The following is a 12171-nucleotide window of genomic DNA, read 5'->3' on the forward strand; positions in this document are numbered from 1 at the left end:
CACACACACACATACCTACACACACGAAACTGGCCCAGAGCCAAGTACACTACATTACGGACCACATGCGGAAATTTTCAGTAACTAATTAGTCACTATCATAGAGTCTGAAACGTTCTTTCGATTCAGTGTTCATGGAAGTGTTCTTATACAGTAATCAGATTTATTACTAAGGTAACAGAGTTCGAGCTTGTGTATTAGAAATATTTCATGCAGTCCGACGCAGACTGATATAAAGGCTGTTTTTTATAGTGATGGGTTTCTATAAAGAGCAGCTTGCTATTAAGGCATGCATCTTAAGATGGACCCTGCTATTAGAACATGTTGCTGTAAAGACAATTTGTTAGAAAGCAGGTCGCTACCATTTCAGGTTGCTATAAAGGCAGCTTTCCACCACATGTATTTGTATTTGAGTCACTTAAAGAGTGGCTCCTTATACGGCTATTCGTTCTAAGGGCTTTTCTAAGTTTCGAGAGTAGTGCAGTGTACCGATGTGTGACACAACTGCGCTCCAGAAAATAGCCGAAAATGATGGTCTTGTAATCTCAATAAATTCTGTCTTTCTCCTTATGCTTGAGTAAGATGTTGGCTCGTTTCCATAAACTAATTCTTTATCCTTCACTCATTCGTCCAAATTTACACTTCTGCCTGAAATTAAAAGAAAAAATGTCAGCTCTGATATGGTTGAAGTGTTTGAAGCAGTTAAGACTTAAATAAATCAGTGTAAAATTTGTGAATTCCTTACCCAGTCTAATAAATTAATTATAGTCAGAAATAAATATTTTTAAACATAGCTGCAGGAGGAAGATCAACCATGTAAATAGTGTGAAGTGCGGATTGATCGTGTGTTGCAAGATGGTTGTGATATACACGGAATCTATTTGTAGTTGCGAATAAGGACGACCGTCAGCTGTACAATAGAATGACGACACCGAAAATTCGTACCGGACCGGAACTCGAACCCAGATTTTCCGTTTTACGCGAGTTGGCGTCTTAACCGATCTGGCAACTCGTGCACGACTCACGGCCAGAACCAAACTTTCATATGTCGCTGTTCATGCGTCACAATCTGCATTCGCACACATTATGTACGTAATTTCCGCAAAAGGGGTGGGGGGTAGGGTGGCTTTTTAATTGAAAGTCACTGCTTAGTATCGGCGGATAAATACGATATTGCGGTGCCTGTGTAGTTAAGAAATGCGATACAATGTTTCTTCGGACGTGCATGCATTCCGATGAAGGAGCATCAGCGTGAGTTTTCGTCTGATGAAGAGGTCGTGGTGGTTATGCAAGAGCAGATAAGGAAGATACAAGAAAACGTCTTCAAGAGTGGAATTAGGGAGTCCGTCAAGAGATGGGCCAAGTGCGTAGAGCCCGAGGGAGAGATGTAGAGAAACGTTGTTTATTTTAGAACACTGTTTCTTTTAAAATGTCACTATTTTATGACTTGCCCCTTTAATAATAATAATGATAATAAAAAATGATGTCATCCTCGTAAGTATTGAAGCCCTGGGGTTAATACCCAGTAACTTGAAGGGCTGACACGAACTAGTAAAGACAGTACTGTTCGGAATCATCCATATCTTGCATAAAGCGTTGTAAAATCACGTACATCATCAGGACTACTGCTCAGTAAGCTAGAAGTAATACCCAACAACACACTCTCTATTGAGAAAAATAAGTAAAATAATAATCATAAGTAAAGTTGGATTTCTTGCATCATATACTGGTCTGAGAAGAACATTGAAAGATCACATAGTCTATACATAAGGTTTATACAAAGAAAAGCAACAGACTTTCTGTGGATATATCCTAGTCCTCAGTGTGTAAGCAACGTGTAGAATGTGTACTTCCGAGTGAGGCTGTCCATCTGGTAAACATATTCATGAATATAATTTTAATATTACCAGACAAAGGAAGAATATTTGGTAAATCTCGACCTGTAGGTACCCTGCTGTCTTATGACAGTGTGTGTCTGAATTGTGGTTTCCGATGTCCGTAACGTATTTCGAATAACGAGAGAGGCACTCCAAACCTGCTACTGACAATTATTCACTTTCATACCGTGTAACTGATATTTCGTCTGAGAAGATGCATTAATGTCTACCGCGTTGTCGTTTCTGTTGACTATTTCAGTGCGATATGTCAGAGAGAGGTGATGTCCTTCAGCTTTGAAGCTCTCAAGTCGCTTACAGTTGCTATTACCTAAGTGCTGTTCCTGGCGGACGACCACAGTTACGCTGTAATGATCCTTCGACGCGCGCTACAGAAGGGCTAAATTATGATGACTATATAGAAACTTGAACCAGGAAACACGAGCGACGCTTTGATACTAAGATGGACGTAACAGCTCATTATTTGCGACGCCTCATACTTATCTGCATCATACATTTTAATGCATTTGGAAAAAAATGATGACACAGCAGAAAACCATGGGAAGACCAGTCTCTACATTCTCTTCGAACAAGTTCCGTGACTGCCATCTTCAATTTCTGTAAAAAAAAAAAAAAAAAAAAAGAGAAATGGCTCTGAGCACTATCGGACTTAACTTCTGAGGTCGTCAGCCCCCTAGACTTAGAACTACTTATACCTAACTAAACTAAGGACATCACACACATCCATGCCCGAAGCAGGATTCGAACCTGCGACCGTAGCGGTCGCGCCGCTCCAGACTGTAGCGCCTAGAACCGCTCGGCCACAGCAGCCGCCATTTTTTGTCGTTTCCTTCCATATTCATAAGGAAATATTGAAAAAAATCATATTGAAATTGGTAGGTAAGTATCAAACCATAGCTTCTAAAATACCAATGTCCAGGGCGTAGCTACTTAATTGATGGGTTTAGATAATTAACTCTGTAATGACACAGTAAATTCGAGAAATGACACAAAATCAAGTTTTATTTCCCTTCGTTCTCAGTTCTTCGTATAATTTTCTTTGAAGATTATCAGTATAAGCCCCAGTGTATTATAAAGTAACAGCAAGTGTCACCTGTTAGTATCGTGTGAATGTATTTCAGTTTTTGCATTATCTGTACAAACTTGTAATTTCTTACTTCTCAGCTATATTTTTCAGTTACATTATCAAATATTTAAATGATATAAAAATAGCAGAATGTGTAATAGGAAATAATATTATTGGTTATTGAACGAGGAGGCGATATTAGTTTAGGGGAGGCGGCAGTGAGTGTGTGTGTGTGTGTGTGTGTGTGTCCGCCAGAGTTTGTGAATGGCGGTGGTCGATGACAAATTTGATACATAAAAGTCTGATCTCCGAAAAAAGCGTGATGGCTTGGATTGCCAACGTATTGATTTTATGGAGAAAGCTACTTCATTAATACGTATGATGTTACCGATTATGCTGCCAAGGATTTGTCTGTCGGTGTGGCAGCAACAAAATCTCCATTATTGCCCTCGAAAATACACTGAACTGTTCTACAGCTAAGTAACTTCTCTAAAGGCATCCCAATATGTGTTTTTTTGTTTACATGTGAATAAATTATCAGAATATAATGGTATTTCAGATTGTTATTCAGGCTCTAACATTACAAGATATGAGAGTTTGCTATGCTTACCAAAATGAATAAATGTATTGTTGCAGATTTATATTGAATGACTTCGTTACAGACTAACAGGTAACAAGGTTATGTTATTAAAAGAATGCTCTCCCAGGAAATAGGAGTAAATTAATTGTAATTTTGAGTGAAGTCAGCTCAATTGGAATTAATTAACAGATCTGTTACAAAGCCATGAAAATTTCACTGTTGAAGGTTATGAATATAATTCACATGAATGTTGCAAAAGACCAAATAAAATTTTTTGAGTAGAGGATCTTGCGTTTGTTACTAAATTACGACTATAGGTACTAAAATTTATTTTAAATAATGATTACTTTCATATCAAGTAATAATAAGATACCAGTTTGAGTCGGTAGCAAATCACAGTCGTTTCTTGGTACTACACTGACTGGAAAATATCTTCATGATTACTTTGCTCATTAATTTTCATTTTTACATTTTTTGTGTATGTTATTGTTGTTGTTGATGATGCTGTGGTCTTCAGTTCGAAGACTGGTTTGCTGCAGCTCTCCATTCTGCTCTATCCGATACAAGTCTCTTCATCTCCGAATAACTACTGTAATTTAAATCCTTCTGAATCTGCTTATTGTATCCATCTCTTGGCCTCCTCTACAATTTGTATCCCCCACATTTCCCTCCAATACTAAACAGGTGATACCTTCATGTCTCAGAATGTCTCCTACAAACGATCCAATCTCCTAGTGAGGTTGTGCCACAAATTTCTTTTACCCGTAGTTCTATTCTGTACATCCTCATTAGTTACGTGATCTATCCATTTAATTTCAGCGTTCTTCTATAGCATCACATTTCATAAGCTTCTATTCTCTTCCTCTGTAAACTGTTTATCGTCCATACATGGCGAAACGCCATACAAGTACTTTCAGAAAACACTTCCCAACACGTAAATCTAATTTCAACGTTACCAAATTTCTCTTCATCAGAAAAGTCTTTATTGGTATTGCTAGCCTACATTTTATATTTTCTATACTTCATTCATCATCAGTTATTTTCCTGTCCTAATCTAATGCCCTCAGCACGACCTGATTTAATTCGACTACATTCCATTATCTTTGTTTAGCTTTTATTGATGTTCGTCTTACATCCTCCTTTCAAGTCGCTGTCCATTCCGTTCAACTGCAGTTGTACTCCCTGAACACTAATTCCTACGCCATATTTTTTCTTTTGTTCAGTTTATTGCTTGTAATTTGCATGCGCCACGACTAATGATGTTAGTAGTGACAATTCTTTATCGTCAATCTGGTCTCTTTTTTCAAAAAATTTATCATCGGCTCACTATAAAATATTTTCTTCTCTCTTTTTAGATACAGGCAAATGTTAAAGAATGGGCACTTCTTCTTTACTTTTCGCTCGCCTTAATGTTCACGACATTCTTTAAATAGTACCTTTTGACTAGGAGCGATAGGTATGCCTACGATCTTTTAACATTGTGGGTATCTTTTAGACATTACTAATTTTAATATCCAGAGAAAGTGGTGGCACTGTACTTTGCCTTTTACCACGTAGGTTCACCTGATGATGTGGCTTAAAGCCGCGAAACCGATCATGTTTTAATAAACAACAATCTTACCAGCTGTGAACGGAGTTCTTCCTTACATCTTGTTATTCATGAATGGTAGCACAACAGGACGGATCATAAGACTCACTTTCAAATTTGCAGTCAGGGTTGCGTGGGATAAGCACGAGAGAGCTCCTATTGTCAATTTTCCTTAATAGGAAAGGTGTTTAGGAAAAGGCATTATACAGTGCTACTGTAAGTGATTCTTTGGGAGGGTTGTAGGCTGTGGAGTTTGGCGGGATTAACTCATGAACTTTTGTAAATTTTGATTCAAATTTCATTCTTACTATTATGATCTCAGTTGCTTTGTGGTTATGTAACACTGTTTCCTTTGCCCGCATCTCGTGGTTGTGCGGTAGCGTTCTCGCTTCCCACGCCCGGGTTCCCGGGTTCGATTCCCGGCGGGGCCAGGGATTTTCTCTGCCTCGTGATGGCTGGGTGTTGTGTGATGTCCTTAGGTTAGTTAGGTTTAAGTAGTTCTAAGTTCTAGGGGACTGATGACCATAGATGTTAAGTCCCTTAGTGCTCAGAGCCATTTTTGAACTGTTTCCTTTTGCTTATATTGGTAAATTTAAATAGGTTGTTAATTTATATGTCGCTATAATTCTGATGGTTTTCATGTTGTTATTAATCTGGGATTTACTTGATTAGTATGTTTTCCTTAAATAAATGTTAATGTGGTGAAAACAACGAACTATCTGATGGGTCTCCCTTCCACGTGTTGATGTTTGATCCTTTCCTATCCTGAACCTTTTACCTGGGTTTAAATCACGAACGACCGAAGGCAAATGAAGTTGAACGTTTCATACGGGATGAAATGCGCCTCCCGCCATAAGACGATCTCGGAATTCATTTTTCGATCCTCGGTACTACTTTGCACATAAGGCTGGCGAATGACGAGCTGTGCGCCGACGTTGTGCGATGCCACGCTAACGATCTCAAGTTTCGATACTATGACGGGCATATAGGGACTGTCGGGTTGATCACGCTGGTTTTGGCCTTCGAACGTTGCGGCTTTTCGAATTCCCGTCTAAAGCACAGTCGGACGCTGTGGTGGCCGCTTTTAAACCCTAAGGCAACGGGTCAGTCAGGTGGCTGAAACGTAGAAGACGTTCGAATCATGCCATGCCCTCAATGGTGTTCGTCAGATAAAAATTGATGGAGACACGTTCCTTCCTACTTGGTTATTGCCGATTGCAGGGCTGTCGTTATGTACGACGGCTAGCCGCGCTCCTGTTCAGTATGTGGCCAGGAAGGCCATGTCCATTTGGTTCAAATGGCTCTGAGCACTATGGGACTTAACATCTATGGTCATCAGTCCCCTAGAACTTAGAACTACTTAAACCTAACTAACCTAAGGACATCACACAACACCCAGTCATCACGAGGCAGAGAAAATCCCTGACCCCGCCGGGAATCGAACCCGGGAACCCGGGCGTGGGCATGTCCATTTCGAATGTCTCCGACGTAGAGTGGTTCAGGCTCCGATAGCAGATCTCCTCCTGTGGCTGTGTTACCTCTGTCTTAGGCGGTGCCGCGTGCTACGACCCCTCTGAAACAGGAATCACTCGGTACTGGTGTCGGCTGCTCTCGACGACGTGATGGACATCTTGCCTGTCTTTCCTACACCCCTGCCGGAGGCAATATAAATGAACGACGATCGTCAGCAGACACAAGCCGCCTGTCCCAAAATCATAGTTTTTGACCATGGAGCTGTACCTACCTCCGCTTTTCTGCCATCTGGCCACATGTTGTACGATAACCGCCCTCCGTCCGACACCGAACAGCAAGTTAGGAAGCGACGGTCGCCGAGGAAACGCAAGAGACAACGCCGTACCCATTCTGATGACTGCGTCCATCGGATGTCTGCTCAGGATAACGACCCTGCTACTGATGGTGTGCTACCGTCTGATGACGTGACACCTGACGACGCGACGTCCTTCCCTGCCTCCACCTCCACCTCCGGACACCGACTTCCCCCGCCTGCGTCTGATGCGGTTGCATCCCTTTCTGTGACTGGCTTACCTGTGGGCGCACCTCTGATAATCTTCCACTGAACCGGCTCTGTGACATGTCTGTCTCCTGGGCGGACGACGTCGATGCTGAGGATGGACATTCTGGATGTGTACAGAATGATGGACCCCCTTGGTGGGATCGGCTCCCTCTCCATCACAGTGATGTGCCCTTCCGTAAGGTCCTAACAGGGAGGTGCTTGTGCTTCCCCCGTGTCTGAACCGCCTGTCCTCTTGGCAACGGCAGCTTTCCAGACTTATCGCATAGCCACGGTGAATGTCAACACTATTTGTGTACGCCACAAACACTTTACTCCATGACATTCTGTATGTCGTGGACGTTGACTTAGCTGTCCTTCAGGAGGTGCATGTTGGAACTCTCTGTGCTCGCCATGGTTTTACGGCACATGTCTTTCGTGCTTCCCCTACTGGTAATTGGGTGGCGATTCTCTTACGTGACGGTATCCTCACTGATGCAGTTGCCTATCTCCCTGAGGCCAGAGGTGTGGCTCTCAAGCCGGCCGGAATGGCCGAGTGGTTCTAAGCGCTTCAGTCTGGAACCGCGAGACCGCTACGGTCGCAGGTTCGAATCCTGCCTCGGGCATGGATGTGTGTGATGTCCTTAGGCTAGTTAGGTTTAAGTAGTTCTAAGTTCTAGGGGACTGATGACCTCAGATGTTAAGTCCCATAGTATTCAGAGCCATTTGAACCATTTTTTTTTTTTTTGTGGCTCTCACGTGTAGTGGCATCAGGGTAGCCAGTGTCTATGCGCCATTGGTTCGAGTCACCGCCGTGAACGTTCCACCTTCTTCTCAGACACGCCTCTCTTGTTTGGTCACTAGGATGCACTGATAATGGGAATCGATTTTAACTGCACCCAGGCACCCAAAGACCAACTACCACATCAGTCTCCAGCACCTCAGTCTAGTGGGTTCTTGGGAGCATGTTCATGGTGACCGTCCGGGTTTCACACATTTCAGTAGTCATTCTTCCAGCCGACTCGATCGTGTTTACATCTCCGTGATATTGTCAGTGGGATGTAGGCTGCTAAAGTCTGGGCCACTGTGTTCCATGACTACGACGCTTATATCTGCACCATCAATCTCTGCCGCCAAAGGGTGTGGCGCGGTAGTGGACCACGGGAACGGAACACGATCCACCTTACTTCACCCGACTGCCGGCAGCTCATCGAGACCACGTGGGCACTTGTCGTCGACGCCGTGATGCCTATCTGTCAGTCCTGTTGTGGTGGGTGCTCTGTGTAAAACCTGCTCTGTGCAAGGCCTTGACTGATTACGGAAGGGCGGTTGCAGCGTGGCATCGACCGACTCAGGAATTCTGTTTCACAATTCTCCGGGAATATTCTATGATGCCTTATTCGCCAGAGTGCCAGACGATGACGAATCGCGCCAAAGCACAGCTCACATCACTCTCTCTCCGCCACCTTGAAGGAGCCATGAATAGGGAGCACATACTTGATAGGTTAGTGTGAGAACGCCCATCAATGTGTCATGTCATAGTGGATCGACGCCATCGTCGGAGGAGTTTGATTAACTATCTTACGACTGATGATGGGCAGTGTTTTGATACTCAACGGGATATCTGGTCTGCCCTCCATGCAGACTGTATAACGCTGTACTCTGAACAACGTCACCGCCCTGCCAACATTACGGCGGTCTCCAGACTCTCCTTTGGCTCGATTCAGTCGATACGGCGATGGATCTGATTGCTAACGTCACGGAAGATGAAATCCATGACCCTATTCAGGCGGGTTCTACGAACAGATAGCCTGGCCCTGACGGCCTCCCACTGGAGTTTTATCTGGCATTTCGTCCCCTTCTGGCGCCAGTGTGGACGAAAATTTATCAGGATCTTATGTCACCTTTCGTACCGATTCCAGACCGTTTCCTCGATGGTTTCCTAATTCCCATCCACAAGCCTCGGTTTACCTCAGCATATGCGATTACAGCCTCTTGACGGTACTCAACAGCGATACAAAGATCCTTACCCGGCTACTGGCTGCGCGGCTTAGACGGACAGCTCGGTACGTGGTTTCCCCCGAGCAAATTTCTTTGGGAGGTACCAATAACATCCACACTGCCCTCTGCCGCTATCGGGTCATAATCGCTCTTGCTAACGCACATCGTATGTCTGGACTTTTGGCAGCTCTTGACTTTAGCCAGGCGTTCGATAGAGTCGATCACGACTTCCTGGAAGGGGTACTCCACGATATGGACTACCCTGACATTACCGTCGACATCGTAATGCGTCTCTTACGTAGAGCTACGTCTCATGTATTCTACAATGGCCGTCTTGCTCTTCCCATCTCGATCTGTCGATCGGTGCGCCAGGGCTGCCCGCTCTCTGCACCGTTGTATGCATTCGCCATGGAACCGTTGCTATGCGGCCTTCGTCAACGCCTCTCTGGTATGTCTTTCGGTGGCCATCTATTCAACTGAAATGCATATGCAGACGATCCCGTCATCATTCTTCGTGGCGGTGCTGAGGTCAGAGTGTCACTGGCATGACTGAACCTACGGCGAAGCTTCTGGTAGCAGCCTTAACGTCAGCAAATCTAGCGTCATGACTGTAGGTCATGGCTTGCGTGTATCTGATGCTCTCCAACGCTTAGGATTCGATTTCGCAAATGATCTGTGGTGGACAGTTGCCTGAACTGCCGACGTCTACTTTCCCAACTACGAGCTGGGCTCTTAGATCACCGTTTACGAGCACTCGATCTTCTGCAATACGTAAATGTATATTTGGCGTCATGTATTCGCCACGTGTCCCAGGCACTTCCTATTCCGCCATTCATGGCCCGCCGCAAACTAGCGGAATTGGGTTCGTTTGTTTGCCACGGCTTGCTGTTCAAGATAAGGTACAGGGGCGGTTTAGGTCTCTATCATGTGCCTGACAGAGAGGTAACCCTTTCATTGGCCCTCACATGACGTTGTGGCGCCGTAGTCCTACGTACCTTACCAGCCTATTGCTGGAGGCCATTGCATCACATTCTCTGTCAACACCTATCCAACTTTCGGAAGTCCTGCCGCCCTTCTTTTACTTCCCCCAATTTTTCCATTCACTGAGCTACGTCCGTACTGTGATACTGCTGGCGCAATTGACGTCCAAGAAGGCGATCTATGGTTACCTTCAGGTCGACTGGCGCGCCGTTAGGCGATCGGTGTGCGCTCCTTTAACCAGACGTCCATTCTGCATGGTACCTTAGTGTCAATGGGAAGTATGTATGTTGGTCAAGCCTTCACAGGATTCAGCTCGCAGACGAGCACCACCTGGTGTGCAGATCGGCGAGAAGTGTCTGGTTCTTGGCGCGACAGATGTTATCCCTAATCATTCTCATCGATACCTACTCAACTCTCCTCTTTCCGGACGCGGGATACCTCCCGCAAACGAAGACGAACTCTGTGAGGTGGATTTGTGGACACGCAGCACACTATTTGTTTGCTGATGGCGAGAAAAGTATCCTTGATTTCTGGCAGTTCCTTAATGAAAGCCGTTGTGCAGTTGTCCGCAATCAAAAACACAGACAATTTTTCTCCCATTTCCTCTGCAGTGCCTTCCTTAACCCAATCCACAGCTTGGGTGTTCCTGTCATGAAGATGATACACTCACTGGTCATCGGAACGTTCTTCTCGGAAAAACTGTAAGCTGATAGTCTCAATTGGTCTGACGTCTTGCTGCGCCTTCCTCCTCCTCGTGACGCCGGTTTCCTGATGTTCTCTGTGGTATTAATGACAAAAATAGATAAAAATAGAAAAGAATGAAAAGGAAAACAAATATAAACACGATGTTCATTGTACCTCTACTCCCAACGCTTTCCGTGGTTCTTGGAGGTTGGGAACTGGACACGGTAGTCAGGCCTCGGGCTGCGACCCGTGCCCACCTTGCCCACAACACACCCTTTGGGGATCGGGAAGGTAAAAAAAAAGTGATAACGTGTTTGACAACCATGCCGCGGGCCTGGGTTCTATTCCCGGTTGGGTTGGCGATTTTCTCCGCTCGTGGACCAGGTGTAGTGTTGTCCCCATCATCACCGACGCGCAAGTCGCCCAGTATGGCGTCACATGAAATAAGACTTGCAACTCGGCGCTCGAACTTCCCGAATGGGGCCTCCCTGGTAAGAACGCCACACCATCATTTTTTAGCACATGGGGCTGGAAATACTAAAGACGCAACACATTACCATGCTTTGCAGAGTAACCGTGGGGCCTATGGAACACCACGATATGACTACCCAAATCATCACCGAACCCGCGTCATGTCTCACTCCTGGAACCAAGCAGCCTGCATCGTAGATCTGAGGCAGCATACGCCAAACGCAAACTCGGTCAGAAGTTCGAAACAATACCAAACAAGATCCAACCGACCGACAATTTCAAATTGAAATGGTTCAAATGGCTCTGAGCACTATGGGACTTAACACCTGAGGTCATCAGTCCCCTAGAACTTATAACTACTTAAACCTACTAACCTAATGACATCAGACACATCCATGCCCGAGGCATTATTCGAACCTGCGACCGTAGTGACCAGACTGAAGCGCCTAGAACCGCTCGGCCACACCGGTCGGCGACCGATGATTTTCTTCGATTGCTCCAGAGTACAGGTTTTATTGCTTCAGTACCAAGTTATCCTGTTAAGAGTATTTGCAACACGCGTAGAATTCCAATTCGCCCTTCAGTCTCAGCTTAAGGAGCTCCTGATGTTCTTTTGGACCGACAAGATTCGCGAATGTGACAGTTCTGCAATCACTTCTGCAGCTGTCGGCTTATTATTGTTCGTCATAATTCTCTTCAATGACCCTCTGCCACGATCAGTCAACACATTTTTGTCCGCATTGTGACTTTACGAATTATATTTTTTCTGTTTTCCAAGCATGTGGTATAAATCTTCGATTCTGTGCGTCTTGAAACACGAAAACCTTCGACTATCTTGGCTACGGAAGCACGTGCCATACGAGAAGCAACAATTTGGATACGACCTAATGAGCT

The sequence above is a fragment of the Schistocerca piceifrons genome, chromosome 5 (genome assembly GCF_021461385.2).
Source record: "Schistocerca piceifrons isolate TAMUIC-IGC-003096 chromosome 5, iqSchPice1.1, whole genome shotgun sequence".
NCBI lineage: Eukaryota > Metazoa > Arthropoda > Insecta > Orthoptera > Acrididae > Schistocerca > Schistocerca piceifrons.